Below are 18,433 nucleotides of genomic sequence, written 5' to 3'. Positions count from 1 at the left end.
GGGAACTCTGCTACACTAAGTCTTCCTTGAGTAGAGTACATAATTACTGGGATGGGGGGGGCTGTGGATTCCCTTTGAACACATAGCCCCCAACTTCTACTTATGGTCACATGAAGTATTTTGGATTTTTGTTCTTTTTAGGGCTCCACCTGTGGCATATGGAAGTTCCCAGGCTAGGGGCCTACACCACAGTCACAGCAACACCAGATCTGAACCACATCTACAACCTACACTGCAACTCATGGAAATGCTGGATCCCTAATCCACTGAGTGAGGCCAGGGACCAAACCCACATCCTCATGGATACTAGTTGGGTTCATAACCCATTGAGCTGAAGCAGGAACTCTATGAAGTTCTAGTGAGAAGTTTGACATGTTCTTCCTACAGAGCCCTATGCAGAGAAACCACCCTTGGAAACAAAGCTTGGATGCTTCTGCTCCTGGTCAGCCACAACCCATATGTCACAATCTAAATGGACATTTCTGTCCATTGAATTCACTGCCTCTTGCTGGCCACCCTCTGAGTATGTTAGTTAATTCATGAACAAGTTTTGAATCAGTCATGAAAATAGTTGTTTAGTCATATAAATGACTGCCACAGGCTCTATTTACAGCCCGGATTTTACAGATAGGTGACTTGATAAATGCATTTTTATTTGCTGTGAGTAATTTCTGCGTAGTGATATTGAAAAAAATGTCATTCCCATTTTCCCCTAAGAAGAAAGCAGCAGTGGTATGCCAAGAGCTCTCAGTTTTCTGTGACTCCAGTCAGGATTATTCTGGCATTGTTTTGGGAGGGATTCAGCTATTCTGGTAGAGAAACTGTTGGTTAAAGAGGAACAGCTAGAAGACTTCTTTCCATAGCCTGAAATGCAAAAATGAGAGGTAAAATTGAAACCAGAACCCAGTTCACCATCCAAGACTCTGTTGACATCCATAGGCACATGGAAGGGCTGATGATGGGTTTCCTCTGGGGACGGCTTAGCTGCCGGAGCCACCCTGAAAGCCTGTCAATCAGTCTCATGTGGGGGCTATGGGCTCACAGGTTTCCTGGGCAAAGGTCCACATGGATTTATTCTCTGCCAGGTATATGCAAAGGTCTGGTGACACAGGCAGAGTGTCAGAGGCAGTGGCAACACAGTCCCTGCTCTCAAGCTAAGGGTGCTAATGAGGGCTGAGATAAAGGCAGAGCTGGGCTTGCAGGGGTTTGGACCTGGAGAACCCATAGGAGATGGTGAATGGTCACCACCAATTCACTCCAGCTGTCAGGGCTCTCCTCTGCCTGGGGGGCCCTTTTCTGCCCCAGGCTTTCCTGTCACTGATGGCCTAGTTTCCAGAGGCCATTGTCAGAGTGCTCCCAGTAAACCCATCCCAAGTCCCACATCAAAGCTCCTGGGACAGAGCTCCCACTGTGGCATGACAGGATTGGCAGCATCTTGGGACCACTGGGATTCAGGTTTGATCCCTGGCCTGGTGCAGTGGGTTAAGGATCCGGTGATGCTGCACCTGTGGCTCAGGTCACAACTGTGTCTCAGATCTGATCCCTGGCCTGGGAATTCCATATGCTGTGGGGCGGCCAAAAAAAAAATTCCTTGGACATGCTCTTTGTAAAGCCACCCAGATTCGACCCCCCACCCTGAATCATCCACCAGTCAGCCCCCTGAATCTAAGAGCTTAGCACCTTACAGCTGACTCTTCAAACTTAGAGGAACTTGAGAACCAGGCTTCCTATTAAGATGGTACCAGCCTGTTCTGGATTCCATAGCCTTTAGGGAATGGCTGAGAAACCCACTGAGAAATTTCTGTAGGTTTCTCTGATCCTCAAAGTGCTGTTTTAAAATGTTTCCTTGCTTCAAGAAAAAAAAGTAAGAAGCAACAAACTGGGAACACATCTCATCTACCCGACTCTACAGGTAAGAATAGGCAGTTCCTGTCATGGCTTAGTGGAAACAAATCAGACTAGGAACCATGAGGTTGTGGGTTTGGTCCCAAGCATCACTCAGTAGGTTAAGGAGCTGGTGTTGCCTTGAGCTGTGGTGGAGGTTGCAGACGTGGCTTGGATCCCATGTTGCTGTGGCTGTGGTGTAGGCTGAGAGCTGTAGCTCAGATTAGACTCCTAGCCTGGGAACCTCCATTTGCCATGGTGTGGCCCTAAAAAGAGAAAAAATAAAATAAAGGTAGAAATAAATGGCTCAGGCTTATAGCATATATGCACGTAAAATCAGAGACCTTCAACAGAATGTGCCCATAGGAGTTGGTGACACCAAGGCCGCTTGCACCACATGGGATTTTAAAGGTGGGTGTTTTGGGCAGGGATGGGGGCAGGGTGAACTGGATCCAACTTGGCAGAAGAGTGACTTGGCCTGTAGGGTAAACTGGAAGTAGAATTAGAATGAATCAATTGTAGAGTTACTTTTATCTTTTAACCATTTTGTTGTGTGGGCTCATCCTTCCCCCACCACCCTTTTCCTGACTCCTGCATTGCCTCTTGCCTCCCAGGCCCTGCGTTCTGTTCTGACCCCATCTTTGCTTCCTCTGAGCCTTTGAAATACTGGCATACTGGCAGTAGGATGTGCCACTCCATTTATTATCTTTTTAGACACATATAAGGAGGATGGGAAAGGCCAACAGCAGATACACTGATGGCTCAGCCCCCTGTGGTTCTACAAAGCACATTTTCTTATCATGCCCAGCCCTTTACCCCACAGGCAGAGGCATAGGAGACCAGCCAGGCAGGCTGCATCACACCATGCTTGCCCACACTCATGGCCAAGCGTACAGACAGATAGAGATTTCAGGTGAAGCCCCATCCTCTATCTTTGTTCACTCATTTCTAAAATTATAAGCTCATCTGTAGGGTGTGACCTATCCCAGGCAGGAAAGAGAGCTCCTTTTGGGTCTGGACCACCCCCCATTGGTCCCTCTCTCTGTTTTCCCATGAAACCAGTTCTTTTACTCAGCACTGTGACCCAAGCCTTGTGATACATAAGGAATCACTTCTCAGATTGCCATGTAGGTAGAGACCAGGTCTGAAAATAAGAGCTTTCTTGTGAAGCCATGAAGCACAAAATGGTTTAAACTCCAAAAATAATGTATCCCTTTACCCAAATGTAGATTGCCATATCCCACAAATTGAAGATGCTGAGATTCATAACAAGACATACAGACATGGAGACAAATTAATAATCACTTGTCACAACGGATTCAAGATCCGTTACCCTGACATGTACAATGTGGTTTTATTGGGTCATGATGATGGAACGTGGGACAATCTGCCCCTTTGCCAAGGTACTGGGCGGAGGCTGTGCTTTTCTGCTCTTCTTTTGGCAGTCGTGATTGTAGAGTGTGGACTCGCTTCTCCAGTAAGATGCCAGAGAGAAATGCAAAGCCACACACAACCCATGGTTCAGCCCTATTGCACTCTGATCGCCAAAGCTCTGTTCTCAGCATCTCCATATTGTTCCCTTGGGTTCTTTCCAGCTCTGAAGATCCAGCTTTAAAGTTTAAATGGGAAATGCCTTATTCTCCAGCATGTCAGATGTCTCCATTCACTATGAAACCAAATGTAGTTGCTGAATTAGGAGCCTTGTAACTGGGCTGGGAAGGGTATGATGAACAATTATATATTTAATTGGAATAACAGAGACTTTATACCAATTTCCATAGTGGTGCAAATATATGTAAAGCCAATCTTACAGAGACTATTTTCTCTTAATAATGTTATCCTTTTTTATAATGCATGAGGAGCAGAAAAGTAATCAAATTCAAATTTCATCCAGACCATAAAGTGAATATTTATCCTCGTGCATTTTTTAAATTTGCCTGGTGGAACCAGAGGACCCTGTTTGTGAAAATAAGCCCTCGAGATTGCACTAATTCCAATTTTATTTTATTTTTTTTTTGATGTGGGACATGGACCAAAGGACCAAAAAGTCCATGCATAATTCATAATGCAAGGGAGAGGGCGAGCAATCTTCTTTGCACCAAAAGCACTGGCATGTTCAAATCAGGATGTTGACACTGGGAAACAACTGGCAGACTCTGTTATTACTTTTCATGCCCAGAGTTGGAAATAAATCATTTCCTTATGCGAGAGCTGAGGCATCATGGCCCCTTGAAGAAACAAAAGCTTCAGGATTAGGGGGCAGTGGCAGCCCAGGGTCTCATCTGCCTGCTTTCTCCCACCGCCCCCCATAAACCTCCTGTGTTGTTTAGCACATTGTGTGTTACATTTTTAAAGGAGATGCATGTTGTATTTACATTCTGGGAGACTGTTCACAGAATCAGCAGCCAGCTTTTAGGTGGGGTGCTTTATTCAAATGAACTTGCTGAACCACTGATTCCTTCCGGTCCTGCCCCACTATCTGAGTATCAGCCAGGAAAATTATTTTGGACTCCAGCCACTTCTTGCATTAATATTTCCCATTTATCTTTTGGTTCTCCCACTCTTTTGGTTTCCCTTTATGTCCTTAAACACAACATGCTTCTTTAGGAGTTATTTTTGCCCCCAATGATGTTTTTGAAATGCCTTGTGGCAATAGATGTCTTGGGGTGTCATTGTCCAGAGTTCGGAGTTGGGCTTCTGCTGGATCTTTCTGGCCCCTCCTGACTCTCCCCCTTTACTAAACCCTGGTCAAAACACAGCTTGGATGTTTTCTGCAACAAGAGAAGAGCTGGCCAGCTGCTCTTGAGAGGTGTGCTTCTCCAAACAGCCATACACCCCAAAGCCCACCTTCATCCCTCCCCAGACCCCTCAAGCTCCACCAAGGAGGTGCCCCTGGTCTGGGCCCTAATCCTCTCCAACCCTAGCACCTTGCCATCTGCCTGCTCAGGCATCAAACACATGCAGGGGTTGCTTTAGACAGCCTGACACAGCTCTTGAGTCCCCAGGGGGGAATATAATTGGCCCTTGGAGTGACAGTTCATCCTGTAACTATTATTTGCACCTATAGGTCCAGGGGCTAAATTCTGAGGAGCCTTCTCTCTATTATCTAGAAGTGCAAATAGAAATCGCATTGAACTATTGAGTGGAAGCCACTTTCCCCTGTATTTTAGGACAGGCTGTCTCCAACCAAGGGTGAGCCTAGCTTTTCCTCTTGATTAGCTGCACATGTTACAGCCCCTTTCTGTCTCCTTTTGAGGGTGGGGGGCACTGTTCCAAGGCCATTTCCCCCAGGGAACTTTGTGTTGTGGAGAGCCACATTCCAATGCCTCCTTCTCCCTGTGGGTCAGAATTAGTGTTTCTCTAGAGGATGCAGTTTATCTTTGTGGGTAGCTTAGGACTACCTTCCTTCCAAGGAGGTCCACTCATTGGAGCCCTGCCTAGGCTTCTAGCACATTTCCTTCTTCCTGTTAATTTGGTTACCATTTCTTCTCCATTATTGATCTAGTTTATTCCTGATGGCCAACCTCCCCCCACCCACACACACTTCACTTTTACCATGAACATTGTCAGTTTTCAGCTCTGGGGGAAAAGAAAAAGGCATTGTAGGACATTGGAACTGCTCAGAAAGATGGCTGGGCACCATGCCTTTCTTATCTGGCCCATCCTGAGGGATCTTCAGGGTCTGTGGGATCTGCAGGGCTCCAGGACACCAGTTTGGCACTTACACAGCCCCATGTATATACCCCTTGTGTTCTGCACAACTTACTGCCCTGGGCTTGCCCCAATACGGACACCATCTAACTCGGCACTGACCCAAATGATGTGCTAAACCCAGAGCTCTCCCAGGCTCATGATCTGTAACAGAGTCAGCTTAGAAGAAGAGCTGATTCTGTTGCAGCTTCTCCCATATACTTTGTACTTGGTGATTAGAAGGGAAAGTGGGTATTTCCATTATACATTATTTCATTCACACACAATTTATTCTCCCCAGGAAGAGCAACAGCTCTGCTGGGTCATTATTCCCTCCAGTAAGACTGCCAAAGCCAGTAAGACATGCCGTGATCACAGTGGATACTGCACAGAGGGGGATGCCAAACAACTGGGAATGTTCCACTGGACTGCACAGGGAACAGGACAAAAAGGTGGTTGCTGTTTTGCAGAAGCTGGGGTCCAGGTCTCAGGCTCACTCAGAATGGTGTGCCTGGTGCAGACTCACAACAGCAGGGCTGCTCAAACACTGGGACCCAGGCCTGCAGTGAGAGCAGCAGCACCTGGAAGCCTTTGATGGTGCACATGCTTGGATCTCACCCAGACCAACTGAATCAGAAGCTCAGGGGGCTGCTTGGGGGGCAGTGGTGAGTTCTATAAGCCCTCTCTCTGGGTGACTCTCAGTGTGAGAACCACTTTGCTGCATGTTACTTGCCTCTTGCACCTAAAGCCCAACTAGATTTTCAAACCTTTAATCACATCATGTCAGACAGGTGTTTGTTCTGTTATCTGCTGCCATGGAAGCCAGTTTGTATCCAGCCTGTTCATCTGCCCCACCACCACTGCCCCCACTGAAACAGCTGGAGTGTCTCTTTCCTCTCTGGCACCTCAGTGGTTCTCAGACCTGGTGGCACTGTAAGGTTACTTGGGGAGCTTAAGAATATGACAGGGGTGGGAGTTCCTTTTGTGGCTCAGAGGAATTAAAATGTGACTAACTTTCATAAGGATGCAGATTTGATCCCTGGCCTCATTCAGGGGGTTAAGGATCTGGCATTGCCATGAGCTGTGGTTTAGGTCACAGATGCAGCTCAGATCTGGTGTTGCTGTGGCTGCAGCTCTGATTCGACCCCTAGCCTGGGAACCTCCTTATGCCATGGGTGTGGTCCTAAAAAGACGAGATAATTGTAATAATATTAATAATATTAATCATAATAAAAGATAGGGGTTGGGAGTTCCCTTTGCAGCTTAGCAGGTTACAAACCCAAGTAATATCCAGGAGGATTGGGGGTTGATCCCTCACCTCTATCAGTGGGTTAAGGATCTGGCATTGCTGTGAGCCATGGTGTAGTTCACAGGTGTGGCTCAGATCCCATGTGTCTGTAGCTATGGCTGTGGCTGTGGCTGTGATAGGCAGCTACAGCTCCAGTTCCCAACACCTAGCCTGGGAATGTACCTATGGTGCAGGTTCTGCCCTAAAAAGCAAAAAAGAAAGAAAGAAAGAGAAATATAGGGGTTCCAGGATATACACTGGCCCAGGGAACAGGGCTGGGCATTGGTGTTTTTAAGAATTTCCGGGAGTTCCCATTGTGGCTCAGTGGGTTAGGAATGTGACTAGTACCCTGAGGATGCAGGTTTCATCCCTGGCTTAATGGGTTGAGGAGCTCCATTGCCATGAGCTGTGGTCTAGGTCACAGATGCAGCTTGGATCCTGCATTGCTGTGGCTGTGGCATAGGCTGGAAGCTGTAGCTCTGATTCAACCCCTAGCCTGGGAACTTCCATATGCCACAGGTGCAGCCCTAAAAAGAAACAAGAAGTTGCTAAGGTGATTCTGATATGTAGTCAGGCCTGGGCCCCCCTGGTAGTGGTGTCCTGATCTGCAACCCTCCATCACTACCTCCCTACTTGTCTGACCCTCTTGATGTCAATTGCAAATATAAAAGCAAATTGTTGCTTTATGAATAAAATAGGTTTGGACATTAGGAAGTCTGAGCATTTAAGAACAAGCTGGGCAGTCCTCAGAAGCCATACCCCATTTACAGTGGGGGACTCTGAAAGAAGTATAGTACTTTGTCTTTCTGGTGTGCCAAGATACCCTCATGAGACTCTTCCCTTTTTTTCTCCTGCATCACAGGCTGACTGAGACCACTCACCTCTTCTAATGGCTATGTGAACATCTCTGAGTTCCAGACCTCCTTCCCAGTGGGCACTGTGACCTCCCATCAAGGCTTCCCTGGATTCAAACTTGAAGGGTCTGAGGATCTCAAGTGCTTATACAGCCTTATCTGGTCATCCAGCCTACCCTGGTGCCTTGCTCTGGAAGCTAACACATCTCATTCTTTTGGAAACTGAATTGTGGCTAATTAAATTGGATGTTTTGCTAGGAGATAAAGAGCTGAGAATTATGGTCAGCAATGACTTTCATTCCCTGAGTACACATTGCTTGCCTCTGTCTTGAGCAGAGGCAGCAAGCCTGGCCATCTGCTGTGAAGCAGTACTTACAACCAGACATAAAACTGGCCTTCCTTGGTTCTTAGGCTTACAGTGAATGAAAGAGTTTCAAGCATCAAAGGTTAAACTGAAAAATCTTGCCAAGTTAAATGAAATGTCTTCAAAAATTAATTGTCTCTGCAGCAAATGAAAACGGATTGTATTATGGCATCATTAATCTCACCCCTTGTTTTATTGTTGTGTCAATGCTTCTTCCTATTTCCATGCATTTTATGGCTTAGCTGTAAAAGTTTGCTATAAGCACACACTTGGAAGCCTGAAACAAAGAGATCGTTCTTTCCTGTTTTTGTTAAGTGTATGTGATTCTTTTTGAGTATGGTACCCTGAGGAGCACTAATCAACAGTTTAAAGTCTCGTGGGGGTCAGAGTGTCCACTGCAGAATCAGGCCAGTGTCTGTGTGTAGAGTCTATAGAAAGTTCTTCTAGGCAAGTTGGGTGTGCTGGAGTGGCCCTCGCTTCAGTTCAGGTCTTGAAGTTATGATCAAATGAAACAAACCCTGATTTTCTTCTTGGCATCTGAATATAGCAGACAGGAGGAACTGTATATGAGAGAAACAATGAAAGGAACCTTCAACCATAGCCCATTTGCAGATTTTCTTGGGAAACAGAACAAGACCCACTAGAATGTAGAAACCACCAAATTCCTACAAGCCCTGTCTGCATGCATGCATCTCAGTGAGGGGTGGGGTCAGAGTAGCAGGTGTGTTGTCAGGGGTGACAGCGAGAGGATCAGGGAAGGGGTCTCCTAAGGGAGACCATGGATTGGAGTGGGTTGGCTGGAGCCATGGAGCCCCCTTTGAGAGAAGGAGGGGAAGGAGGGGAAGAGAACGGAGCTTGGTGCCCGAAGAAGTGAGAATGGCAGCAGGGGCATGAGTGGCACTTGCTCTTCACCTGGGCTGGAGGGTGGAGCCCACCCATCCAGAAACCCCTAGAGAACCAGAGCCTACAGTCGAGATGTCACATAAAATACAGATCACCCAGTTAAATCTGAATTTCAGAAAAACCAACAAATATTTTTTTTTCTTCTTTTTAGGGCTGCACCCACAGCATATGGAAGTTCCCAGGCTTGGGGTTGAATCAGAGTTGCAGCCATCAGCCTATGCCACAGCTGGCATAGTGCCAGCTCCAAGCCATATCTGCAACCTAGACCACAGCTCACAGCAGCACCAGATCCTTAACCCACTGAGGGAGGTCAAGGATTGAACCTTCATCCTCATGGATACTAGTCAGATTCATAACACACTGAACCATAATGGGAACTCTATAAACAAGTAACTTTTTATTATGAACATGTCTTAACTATTGGATGGGACTTAATGGTCAAAAATTATTCTTTGTTTATCTGAACTTTGGCCATATGTGAGTGTCCTGTGTTTTTTTTTTCTTTTTGTTGGTCTTTTTTTGTCTTTTGGGGGCCACACTTGTGGCATATGGAGGTTCCCAGGTGAGGGGTCTAATCGGAGCTACAGCTGCTGGCCTATGCCAGAGTGAGAGCAATGCCAGATCCTAGCCATGTCTGAAACCTACACTACAGCTCACCACAATGCTGGATTGTTAATCTACTGAGCGAGGCCAGGGATCAAACCCACAACCTCATGGTTCCTAGTCAGATTCATTTCCACTGCTCCATGATGGGAACTTCCATGGCCTGTATTTTCATTTACCAAATCTAGCAACCCTTGTCTGGAGGGCCCAGGGCACCCCACACCCTGCCCCATCTCCCCTAGGAACAGCTTTTCTGCTGTCCTGATGCCACTGGCAGGTGAGATGAGTGTAGCTGCTGATGAATGGGGGCTTTTCTGGTTCCTTGAGGTTTCTCCCTACTTAGACAACCAGAAATAGAGGATCAGTTAAAGGTCCTATCAATTTGAAAGGCCTACTTTAAAATCTTTTGGAATTGGTTTAAATGCCTTTTGTGGACTTATATTCTGATGAGCTTCATTTTGGGACTTCATAAGTGGTTTTCTTGGAGCTAAGGGGATATGATGGGAAGAGGGGTAAAACAAAACCTCACTTCAAGGAGAAACAAGCTAAGATTCTGGACAAGAGGCTGCAGCTGCTTCTAATTGGAAATGGGTCTCAAGCTTTGACATGAGTCCCTTTTGCTCTGCCAGCCTGGTCTGGGCCCCAGAGAGATGGTGAAACTCAGGCGATGGCTGCCTATACTTAGATGGCCACCTGATACCTTCTTTCTTCGGTTTTTAAAAAATAATTTTTATGTCTTTACCTTCAAAATACATGTTCCTTGCAATTATCTGTTGCAATTAGTTTGTGAGAGCTTTAAATGCTACCAAAGGCATGATTCTAAACTGAGAGGCACAGAGAGGTCTGAAGGGGATTTTGTCTCAAAACTTGAGAGAAACTGGGGGTTCCCATTATGGCACAGCGGAAACGAATGGGACTTATATCCATGAGGATGCAGGTTCGCTCCCTGGCCTCACTCAGTGGGTCAGGGATCAATTTGGCATTGCTATGTGCTATGGTGTGGGTCACAGATGCCACTTGGATCCCACATTGCTGTGGCTGCAGTGTAGGCTGGCAGCAGGAGCTCAGATTTGACCCCTAGCCTGGGAATCTCCATATGGCATGAGTATGGCCCTAAGAAGAAAAAAAAATCTTGATAGAAACTGGGTTCAACTAAGCAGTGAGTTAAAAGAAGACATAAGGATTCTCAAAAATGTATCCAGATGTGCTTGGGTGTTTGTATTTCTTTCACTCTTGAATTGTGTCTTTTTCAAAGGTGGTGCCTTACTTATGCAGGTAGACCATGAGTAGACCACACAGATACGCTGTCCACAAGGAAAGTACCTGCCCCTTTCCTGTGTCACCCACACTTCCCCTCCCCTCAATTTCCTGTCTTCCTGAGCATACAGTTTGACTTTTCTTGTTGGCAGGGTGACAGTTAGTGTGCTGTAATTTGGATCATGTTGCTATTCAGGGCTTTGAAATATATGAGGGTGTTCTGACCCCAGCAGTCAGATGGCTGGTGAATGGCCAGATGGTTGAGCTGTGGGAACCTTTCTCTCTCTCTCATGGCTACACCTGCTGCATTTGGAAGTTCCAGGGCTAGAGGTCCAATTGGAGCTTCAGCTGCTGGCCTATGCCACAAGCCACAGCAGCATGGGATCCTTAACCCACTGGGCAAGGCCAGGGATCAAATTCACATCCTCATGGATACACGTTGTGTTCTTAACCTGCTGAGCCACAGCAGGAAAGCTCTGGAAGCCTGTCTCTGTGAGCTTTCTATCCATCAGCCCATCAGCTGTCAGTATACCTGTCACTGCAGGTTGTACCATGCCCCAATGCTTTTTCTCACCTGCTATGAGCCCCAGGTGATGGTTGGGGTGCTGCAGTGTACTGATTCAAGTGTGGGTTTGCATCCGCACTTTCCTACTGTATCCTTTCAACCTGGGGCAAGTCACTTAACTTCTCTTGGCCTCCACATCCTCGTCTGTAAAATGGGAAGATGAGGATACTTACCTCATGGGGATGTGAGTATCCAGTGTGGCAATGCATGTAATGCATTCAGTGATGTGCCCAGCACATAGTAGGTGGTCAATCAAGCATCTACCATTTTTACTGCTCTGAGAATTGTGAACAGACTCATAATAAATGAGAATCTGGAGGTGACTGTATGAGTAAAGTGCTGGGCTTTTTGTTTTTTTGGTCTTTTTTTGTTTTTGAGGGCTGCAACCATGGCAAATGGAGGTTCTCAGGCTAGGGGTCTAATCAGAGCTATAGCTGCCAGCCTACACCACAGCCACAGCAACACGGGATGTGAGCTGTGTCTGTGACCTATACCACAGTTCAGGGCAAGGCCAGATCCTCAACCCACTGAGAGGGGCCAGGGATCAAACCCACATCCTCATGGATTCTAGTCAGGTTCAATAACCACTGAGCCACACTGGGAACTCCAGTGTCAGGCTTTTATGCATTACATCATGACATTATTTTGCCAGCTGCAGTTTTGGTTATTCACATACTTTTAAGTGTGTTTGTATAAGACAAATCCCCAAACATGGGAGGAAATACTGAACAATAGGAATAATTGCCATTAATCTTGAGAGCTTCCTGTGTGTCAGAATGTTTGACACAATATTTCATTTAGTCCCCTTGCTGCCTTTGTGAGCTGGAGACTATTTTTAACTGCATGTTACTGATGAGCAAACCCAAGTTTCTAAAGGGTCAGTAACTCACCCAGAGTCACAAGATAGTACATGGGGGAGTGGGGACTCAAACAGGTCTTTGCCATTTCAAAGCCCATTCTCTTCATCACCCAGATGCATTAGCTAGGGATGGATTATCTAATTTGCTTGGCTTTCTTCACCATTTGATACCTTTATGGCCATTTTTCAAAAAATGTAAAAGAGTTATTTCATAAGAAAGGATGTGTTCTTTGGGTCCAGTTTTCCTCCCAGTGGAAATCCCAGCTTCAGGGGGCCAGAGTCCAGAGGAGGCCCTGCTGCCCACTGGGTGGCAGAGAGCCCTGACCACTGTCCCCAAGGGCTCATTACTGCCCCCATCACAGTGGAGCCTCACCTCAGCCAGCTGGGCTGCTTGGGTATTGCATCTCCTTTCACAAGCCTGGAGACTGACACTTTGCAGGGTGATATGACTTGTCTACACCTCCAACTTTTGGCCATGGCTTTTCCCACCACATTGTGCTTCCTCTCCCTGATGTAACAGTGTCAGCCTCACTGGCTCCAGTGTCAAGAGACACCTGTCACACTCAATGTCAACAGTCCTGTGATTGGGGCCTGGCTTCACAAAGGAGATTATAATTTGGCAGGGAGAGCTCTGGCAGCTGCACCATAGGTGGCAGGATTTCCAAGGCACAGGAGTGTGGGTGATGGGTTCAGGGGCCCGTGTTATTGCACCCATCCAACCAAGTGGCAGGACACCTATCTTATGTCTGTTTTCCCAATGCTGATTTGTGGGGATAAAACACATCAAATCACAGAATCTTGAACCAGAATGTCAGCTCCATCATTTTAAAATCCATGAATGTATAAATTTGAGCCTGCAAAGGGCCCAGTAGGTTTCTGTTTGGTGGGTCTGTTCTCACAGTAGGCCTGAGTGCTTTTCCTTATTTCTCTGTATCTTTTTTTTATTACATAATGCATTTTATTACATGCATAGTTGTAAAACAATCATCACAACCAAATTTTACAGCATTTCCATCCCAAACCCTCAGTGCATTCCCCCCCCACCCCCAAACCCATCTCATTTGGAAAACATAAGTTTTTCAAAATCTGTGAGTCAGGATCCATTCTGCAAAGTAGTTCATTGTGTCCTTTTTTTTAGATTCCATATGTAAGTGATAGCATTTGATGTTGGTGTCTCATTGTCTGACTGACTTCACTTAGCATGATAATCTCTAGGTCCAACTGTGTGGCTATAAATGCCGTTATTACTCTCTTTTTAATTGCTGAGTAGTATTCCATTCTGTATATGTACCATATCTTCTTGATCCACTCCTCTGTCAATGGACATTTAGGTTGCTTCCATGTCTTGGCTATTGCAAGTGCTGCTGCAATGAACGTTGGAGTATGTGTGTCTTTTTGAGTCATGGTTTTCTCTGGGTAGATGCCCAGGAGTGGGATATTTCTATGTATCTTAATGTTTTTGATTCTCAGGCCATCTTCATCTCTAAGGTTCTCAGCTCTCTCTCTTTCTCACACCAATCCCCACACAATTCAAGAATTTTTTTAAAGGGCTTTGATAGTGAATGTGGGCAGTTTCTAATTTGTAAGCACTAAGAACTTGGTCTAGGTTGTCAGCTGTGGTTACAGGACCCCTTCTAGGCACAGAGCAATACAAATGTTGGGCTCTGGGACAGAAAGAAAGAAATAGACATCCTTCCCTCCTTTGAAGAGCTTACACCCTTATGGGGAGAACAAGATGACAGATCCCAGAGATGAGCATCCTCCTGCATGGTGCCTGTGTCCACCCTTACCAAGGACCACATGCCTGCTTCTGCATCTGGATGATGTAGAGCGAAGGTTCTGGTAAATGGTATCACAATCAGGAAATGAAAAATTCTATCTAGGAATTTATGAGTTGTTGGTTTCTTTTCCCTGGAAACCAAACAGAAGCATGCTTGAGGTTTTTTTGCTTGTTTTGTTTTTGCATTTGTTTGTTTGGTTTTTGTCTCTGCTTAGGAATTTGGGGAAAGAGAGTCTAACCGTCTCACTCATTCAGGAGGACAGTGCATTTTGAGGCTCTGAAGAGCTCATTGGCCAAAGCAACAAGCCTCAGTCTGTGTGAGGCATGCCAGCCCAGTGGTGTGAAGGTGGATTATAGGAGGTTATTGAGGGGCATAAAAATAAGCATATGAGCCAAGCCTGCAACAAATGGTTATAGGTAGGGCTGCAAATACACACATCTCAGAAGCAGTACTAAATGCTCAGAGTCCCATTGATGCTGTGATGTTGGGGCTGCAGAGGATGCTGGCTAGCCGTGGCTGCAGAAAAACATGGTCTGCACGGGGAAGGACCATCCAACAGCCTTAAGTATTCAGAACATACTGTTCACATTCAGGTTTTCGAATGCCCTGGAAGTAACACAGGTGCTGGGTGTCTATTGGCAGGAATTCCTGGGGGCAGGTTAACAATGGCTGAGATCATGCCACTGCATCTTTCTGAGGGCTGGGAAGACAGGTGGTTGATGCCAGAGCTTGGAATTGTTTTTTTTTTTTGCATTTTAGGGCTGCACCTGTGGCATATGGAAATCTAGGGGCTGAGGAATTGGCTAGTAGCTTCCACTCTACACCACATTCACACTGACGTGGCATCTGAGCCACATCTGTGACCTGCACCACAGCTCATGGCAATGCCAGATCCTTAACCCACTGAGCAAGGCCAAGGATCAAACCCCAGTCCTCATGGATACCAGTTGAATTCATTTCTGCTGTGCCAAAGTGGGAACTCCTAGAGCTTGGACTTTTGAGTCCTTGGTTGGGAACTCCCCACATAAAGACCTATCTGTTTCCCAACCATTAAATTAGAGGGCTAGGTCCTTAAACCACACATCCTTCTTTCAGTATCCTCTAGGGGAAAATATGGGCTCAAATCTAGAAAAAAGGACAAGTTAAACATTTAATGGGATCAGAGTTTGAATAGAAAGATACCCAAATCAGTGTTATATGCTCTTTTAAATAAATGCCTCTTAGATTCACTTATGCATTCAGCAAACTCTTTTGTGTGCATGTGCTGAGCATTTTGCAAGGCATGGAGAACACAGAGGCAGATGTGACACAAGATCTCTGCCCCCAGGTTGGCTCATCCCACCTGCGGTCAGTGGAATTTCACTCTCTGCACAGGTGGGGCTCCATTTGCAACATTCCCTTTGTAAGTTTCTCTGGGCCCCTAGTGGTAGAGAAGCTTGTCACCTACTCTGAGGCCCCATTGAAGGGGTTCTCAAAGGGTCTCTGGTTTTGAAGGAACTGGGGGCATGGGGGTGGGCATGGTGGGTCACCTTTTGCTCTGACTGGATTGGCTCTGCCACCTGATGCCTGGGCTCTGCCCCCAAGACAGCAGGGACTTGGACTTCCCAGGAAGACTGAGAGTGTGAACCCAGGGCGCCAGGAGGTTTTGCTGCACTTGTGTGTTTGCTTTCCCCAATCAGAGGACTAAATCTTCCCAGGAACTGTAGGAGCCTTCAGTTTTTTTCCCCATGTTATGGGTGATGGTTCCTTCAGCACTCAGCTATCCATGGGCTTTTTCAGCCTTGTGGCAGGCATTGCTCCCAGGAACAAGCAAACCTGACCTCATTAGAAGCTGAACATCCAAAACTTTTTTTTTGTCTTTTGCTTTTTTAGGGCCGCACCTGAAGCACATGGAGGTTCCCAGGTTAGGAGGTCAAATAGGAAGCTATAGCTGCTGGCCTACACCAGAGCCACTGCAATGCCAGATCTGAGCCACATCTGTGACCTACACCACAGCTCATGGCAACACCAGATCCTTAACCCACTGAGTGAGGCCAGGGATCAAACCAACAACCTCATGGTTCCTAGTTGGATTTGTTTCTGCTGTGCAATGATGGGAACACACAGAACTTTTTGTTTTTAAATCCAGCCAGTCCCCAAACTCAGAAAGCCCACTGTATTCCCACCCCCTGGCCCTTCCCATTCATTCCCAGCCCACATGGACACAGATGCAAGTTGAATCAGTTTCGATTTGATAATAGGCAATACAGCCATGTGATTGCCTAAGAACCCTCTAGCCCCCAGGGGTCCTCTTAAATCTGCATCCTTATATAAGAAAAGAAGGAAAAATAAGAAACTTTGGCCAAATGTAAAATCACTTGAAATTTTCCAATTTGGGATGAGAACTCAAAGCCAGTTTGGACAGGGAGGGATCCCAGCCACCGAGCTGCCTTTGCAGTGTGACTTATTCCCAAGACAAAACTCATTCTGTTACAAGAGGAGCCCGTATCATCTCTCCATCCAGGAAGCCTGCCTTGTGCAGAAGTGACTTGTGACCTCAAAGTGAATCCTGTGTAGGAACAGAAAAGACAGTGGAGAAATCCAGGCTTCCTCTGCTAAGAGCTGCCCTGCATTTTACCCTGGGTGAATAACACCCTGCAGTATCATCAAAGTCCACCCTGTGGCAAGGAGGTTCCCATTTTACAAAAGGAAAGTTCAAAGCACAGAAAGGAGGCCAGGCCTTGTCTGAAAAAGACTGCTGTGAATTATCGTTCATGGTGAGGACACGTGTCACTGTGCCATCCCTAAACTAGAGTCCGACACCTTCCCATGGAGCTGTGTGCCTCCTGCTGCCTTGCCAGCCTGACAAACAAGGGAGAGTTGGGTCTCTTGCACCTTCCTGCCCACCCATCCTCAGTCAGAAAGTGGCAAGTGGGATCCCTTAACTAGCTGGAAATTTCTGTGTTGAATGTTAAGTCGATCAAGGGAAATGACAGAACTGAGTCACAGCAGGATTTGTTGGTGTTGGTTTGGGATCACCTATCATGGAATTCAGAGCTTGGAGAGCCTTAGAGCGATTTCCCACTGTGGCACAGCAGAAACAAACTCTAGTATCCATGAGGATGCAGGTTCCATCCCTGGCCTCGCTCAGCAGGTTAAGGATGTATTGTGGTGAGCTATGTTTTAGGTCGCAGACACGGCTCAGATCTGGTGTCACAGTGGCTGTGGTGTAGGAAGGCAGCTGCAGCTCTGATTTGACCCCTCGCCTGTGGGAACTTCCAAATGCCACAGGTGTTGCTCTAAGAAGCAAAACAAGACATAACAAAACAAAACAAAAAACAAAAAGAAAAAAGAACAAACAAAAAAAAAAAAAGAAAGAAATCCTTAGTCATCACTGGTTTGCCTTTCCCCACCTTCTGCACCCTGGAACCCCCTTTTCAGAAATGAATTGGTAGCATGGTTATGCAAGGCCTCGGGGCTGGAGGTACCAGCAATCTTCCCACCCTGGTACCCCAGCTCAGGCACCACCTTTCTGCCTCTACATGGGGGACCCAGGCCACTCACCTCCTCCTCTTCCCTCTGCATCTACATTCTTGAATTGAGAGAAGAACAATCAGAAGTTCAAATTCCTAGGAGCAACTTCAAGCAGAGCCTTGTTCCTTCCTTCCCTGGCATGTGATATATGAGCTCATCAACCTGTAGCTATCATTGGAGTTCCTGCTGTGGTGCAATAGGATCATCAGCATTTTGGGAGCCCTGGGAGGCAGGTTCAATCCCCAGCTTGGATCTGATCCCTGGCCCAGGAACTCCATATGCCTTGGGCCAGCCAAAAAAAACAAAAAAAAACCTGTAGCCATCATAACTAAAATGTCCTCTGGTCCCTTCAAAAGTTTGAGATGCCCGCTTCATGCCAGACATTGCTCAGGAACATTTATTACATGACCTCTTGTCCTAACAAGCATCATGAGAAGTAAGTGTGGTGCTAACAGCAGAGAAAGAAGCTCAGAGAGCCTCCTGGCTCTTCCAAGGTCACCCTGCTCACCAGCAGCCTAGGCATGGGGCACTTGAGCCCACACCATCTACCTACACTGCTCATCTAGGTACTTCTAGGACCCAGACTACCTGTTGAAGATTAGGGCCTGGGCTCGAATCCTCACTGTGTTACTTGCTGGGTGGGCTGGGGGGTTCATTTCATCAGGATGGGAAGTGAGGGAACAGGAAGAGCTGCTTTCTGAGGGTCTTTCCTAGCTGACTCATTGCTTGACTGCTCTGAATCAGAACCCATGGTTCCAGAGAGGCCATCCCATCCTCCGATGGCTCTGGGAGCAAACAAAGGGCTGGGTGATAAAGAGTTCCTCCCCTGGATGACTGCTCACATTTTTCCTGAGACTCGTATTCACACCATC

The 18,433-nt window shown here is 46.6% G+C and overlaps 1 pseudogene; it reads left to right on the top strand.

The window, feature by feature from the left end:
• Positions 1-18,433, top strand: part of LOC146398962 (sushi domain-containing protein 4-like) — a 62,228-nt pseudogene that overhangs the window by 24,826 nt on the left and 18,969 nt on the right.

The sequence above is a fragment of the Sus scrofa genome, chromosome 10, assembly GCF_054392235.1.
Source record: "Sus scrofa isolate SSC_HxYL_T2T_F1_AM1 chromosome 10, Sscrofa_HxYL_maternal_Yorkshire_Landrace_v2.0, whole genome shotgun sequence".
Classification (NCBI taxonomy): domain Eukaryota; kingdom Metazoa; phylum Chordata; class Mammalia; order Artiodactyla; family Suidae; genus Sus; species Sus scrofa.
The sequence above is the reverse complement of the archived record's forward strand: the minus strand, read 5'-3'. Positions and strand labels throughout refer to the sequence as shown.